This window comes from Apteryx rowi, unplaced genomic scaffold (genome assembly GCF_003343035.1).
Source record: "Apteryx rowi isolate R43461 unplaced genomic scaffold, aptRow1 scaffold_318, whole genome shotgun sequence".
In the NCBI taxonomy this organism is placed as follows: Eukaryota; Metazoa; Chordata; class Aves; order Apterygiformes; family Apterygidae; genus Apteryx; species Apteryx rowi.
This window is the reverse complement of record NW_020449619.1, coordinates 572,523-576,977: the sequence shown is the minus strand read 5'-3', so window position 1 is coordinate 576,977 and position 4,455 is coordinate 572,523.

Sequence of the window (4,455 nt, the reverse complement as noted above, 5' to 3'; positions counted from 1 at the left end):
CCTGTTAACACTGCTAATGAACAGTCCTAATAGGGGAATCCCAGCCTGGGGGGGGGGGGGTCCTGTGGCACCGAGCACTGAACACATTTGATAGCCAGCACCCAAAAAGGGACTGTGATCCCTCTCAGCTGGAAAAGCCAGAGCAGGGGCCAACATCCCCCACAGCTGGACGAGCTGGAGCCAGAACCCAAGTGGAGGGCTGTAACCAACAGCCAGTACAGCTGACCAGAAGCCTTCTCCTTGCAAAACATACAGATTAAACAGCAGTGGGTGGGCAAAAGGACCAAGGAGTCCTGACTGGGCCAAGGTTGCAGAGTGGGTCAGTCTCACAGTCCGTCTTAGCTCTTGGTCCCTGCTCCTTTGGGAGGTACCATTCCCGGCTGCCCAGGCTGCCCGGTGTTTCCAGCACTCCCCTTTGGGCTCTTGCTGGCTGATTGTTTTTCCAATTGCTGAAATTTAACAGCATTATCATGTCAATGGGCCTGGCCAGACTTTGCAGTGCAGGCTGCAGGGAGGTGGCAGTGCTTAGCTGAGTGACTCTGCCTGGAAAAGCCCTCGGCGAGAGCAGCCAGGGAGCTGTGAGGCTTCTCTGCAGCTCCTGCCTGATACCCAGCTCTCCTCAGCCTGGCCCCTTGCCGCACAAGGCTCCTGCTCCCACTGTCAGCTGGGACATGTGAGAGCTCCCCAGCTCCTGGTCCAGGCTAGATTTGCCAAGGATTTAGGCACCCCAAATGCTGCAGTCAGGCATCCAGCTGGATTTTTTTTTCAGTGCTGCTTCTTCACTGCCTGTATCTGCACCTAGGACCTGGGGGAGCACGGGAAGGCTCATAGCCCCCCAAAAACACTCAGGGCAGTAACTGCTGTGCTTTGAGCTCAGGGACCATTCCCTGGTTGTCCCAATTAGGCAAGAGACTAATCAGCCCTTTCGCATGGGGTCTGAGCAGAAAGCAGGCTGTTTTGAAAGACAGTCCTGCATAGGGCACAAAGGCTGACACATAGCCCCAGGATGCTCCAGCAAGGAGAGGTTGTGCCAGAAATAGGGCTGTTCTGCCTGTATAGGGGCACCCAGAGCAGGGAGAAGAGCAGGCTGGATAAACACACTCTGCCCCTGCCCTGGAGGGCTGGTAATGGCCCCACTTCCCAGGCAGGAGTGATCCCAGTGTGAGAGGACTTACTGGGGACCCATCAGAAGATGGGATATGCTCTGGGGCAAGCTTGCAGCAGACAGTATTGGCACCCAGGGCTGGCTCCACACCTCACTCTTGGTTCACCAGCCCACACTGCATTTGCATTCACTGAGCAACAGCAGTTTGGAGGTACAATCTCACTCAGGACATTGAAGATTTATCAGCAACTAAACAAATGCTTTAAGAAGTTCTCCTTATTTTGCTGTTTAGTCCTTTATTGCACCATGAAACCTGCTTCATTCAGATCTACAGCTCTGCTGCCAGCACCTGTCCCTCGGAAATGTTGCAAATTAGGTTACACAGAGGTCTGGAGCCCAAGCCTGGCCTTGCAGCCACGTCAAACAGCCTCTTGAGGCCTTCAGGTTTCCCCTCTTAGCTCCTCTGGTAACTAGAGGCAGCAGCTAGGCTCTGCTTTCCCTGGAGATGGGCTCCCCCTCTCTCCAGTTTGTTTCCCTTTCAGACCTGAGACTTCAAGCACCTCTCCCATACCCTGGCCTCCCAATCAGCATAATCAGCTCAATTCACACATCTGGGGTGGACAATTCCAGGCTAAGAGCCTGGAGCCTGTTCCCATTGAAAGCCAAGTCATTTCCCCCAGCAGCCCATAATTGGCCTTCAGGGGGGTGAATGGGCTTGAATCAGCCAGGGCCACTTGAAAATGTCCTCCTCCACCAAAGCTCCTGTGTTCCTACGGAGCCTGATCCCCTCACTCCCAGGCGCTGGGCCGGGGAAGGAGAGGGTCATCTCAGCTCAGGCTGGGAAGTGCTGCCATGCTGATGGGCTCAGAGCACAGTGCGAACAAGCAGGGCTGTCCCCTTTGGCTGAGAAGTGGTGTTAATGGCAGACAGGTCACTCAACCTGGGGCTGCCAAGGCCTCCTGGGCTTTCATGGTGCCTGCGGAGTGTGACAGTCTCTCCTGCTGCAGATCTATTTTGGTAGTAAAAAGAAAACTGCTATAAAATAAGGTTTTTTCACCCTCTCTCAATATCCCAGGTGATACACACCTTTTTCTCTGGGACCCAAGAAAAGGACCTGGGAATGACAGGAACACAGACTGTCATGGAGACTACCTGTCTGCTCATAGGCAAGGGAGGGAGGGGAACTGCAGCACAGCCCGAAAGACTGCAGACAAGCCTGGGAAGGGGAGCGCTGCTCCAAAGGCCAGCTTCTGTGCCAGGATATGATCAAACACCCAGTGCAAACAAGCTCTGGGTGAAAAGAGACTCAGTGGGACTTGGTGACTCTCTGCCCTTGCTTTACCCCATAAACACACAGTCCCTTGGGGGTTCGCACGTACACATGCCCTGCAAGGCCATGCTTAGTTTGGCAAAGATGAGCCATGGACATCCACGGCTCCCCCATGAGAGGGGCTTACTCTGCTAAAACTCCTCTGGGCTGGCTGGCATACAAGGTCTGTGCCTGAGCAGCCAGCTGGCCGCCACTTCACTGCATGGTGCTGCCTCCAGCCAGAAGCATTTCCGCCGCTGTGTGTGTGGAAAGTCTTCAGCCTGTGTTTCTTACTGCTTTGTGCATACAGGCCAGGGGGGTTATCTAAGGGAAGCTAGAAGGCTGCACATTTCACATCTGCCTGCTAGGTCAGACTCTGGAAATACTGCCTCACTGCTGCATCCCCCAGCCAGAGCTGGCACTTTGCTCTGGTGGGCTCTGGACATGACATGACAGAATTCACTGTCCAACTTGAATTTCCCCTTCATGGCCTGAGATTCCAGCCCACAGCCCTGGTTATGCACTCCCCAACCTGGCCATGCACATCCAGCTTCCCACTGGCTGCCTCAGCACCGTTTCCAAACTCTCCCCGGTCCAGCCCGGCTGCCCCAAACCTGCCCTGCGAGCGCTTGACATTCTGGACGTGTCAATGCTGCTCGGAGTGGCTCTTCCCTCTGTGGTTTCCCACTTGCAGCTCTCTTTTACTGCAGTGCCGTTTTGTTGAAAGCATGCTCACACTGATGAAATGTGCCATCCTGGGACGAGAAACGGGAAACGGGGAACATGTCCCCATCCAGGGTGCCTCTCACATGCTTGCCCTGATTACCTTTAGTGTGAGATAGAGCCTGGCAAAATGGGTGAAGGTGCACCTGTCACTGGCACCTCGGCTATTTCACACTTGTTGAGTGCAGCAAATGAGGCTGGGATTGATGAGGAGGGGGATCCGGCTCACATCTGAACGAAATGGGTGCTAGCACTCTGAGAAACAACCCATGCCCCAGGGAACCCAGCAGCATGCAGTCAGCATCACTGGGGTGTAAACCAGCCCTGCATCGCAGTAGGGCACAGAGCACCCGGGAGGGGGATACTGCAGAACTGCATCCAGGATTGGCAGCGTCACCACGTGTAACCCAGCCCTGCATTGCACAGGGTGCAGCAAACCCTTTGGGAACCACATTCGGGATCGGCAGCATCACCATGTGTAAACAGAGCAATTTGGTCTGCAAAATTCAAGAGGTCCTCCTTGGTCTCTGCTGTTCCAGCAGAGAGGCCCAGGGAATTGGTGGCTGGCCTCCAAAGGCTTGGTTCAGCTTGCAGGGCCCTAGGGAAAACATAGCCCTCATGGCTGTGCATCAGGCCACTGTGCCGGTGCTGATCCAAAGACAGGGTGCTGCGGTGATGATGGGCAGGTGCAGGGCTGGAGGAGGAGTGCTGGCCTCTGAGCAATGGCAATGGCAAATGTCACATCTGGTGGTTTCCTGATCACCGTCCCTTGCTCTGAAATGCCTTCCATTTTCAGGGGATGCAGTGATTTGCCAAGAGTTTCTGCTTTCTCATTTAACAAGTTAGAAAGCCATAAAACTAAGCACAAGCTATGTTCCATCTGCTGTTCTCCAAACCCAAGAGCAGTTTGGGAACCCTATAGTTGTCATCCACATCTGCCCGGAGAGTCCCTCTCCCCGGATGCGGATCCAGCCCTGGTCCTGCAACAAGTGCCTGTTTCCTGCCTGGAGACACCGGTAAGCTCCTCTAAGTTTTAATTACAGGATTCGGCCTTAATATGGCCAGGGGTGAGGAGCTCACGCAGAGCAGCACAGGTGCTCCTGCACTGGGTGCCTGGCTCGCACGCAGCCCTGCCAGCGCTCAGCTCGGAGGCCACAGGGCAGGTGGGCGAGTGGGCGAGGGCTCTCGAGGCACTTTGGCGGCCTCGTGGGCGAACCCGCGGAGCCGGGGCGAGATGGCTCCCTTCCAGCGGCAAACGTAACCCGCAGCGCGAGCGGGGCTAAGATGTCCGCGGCCCGCGCCGGGGCAGCGCTGCCGG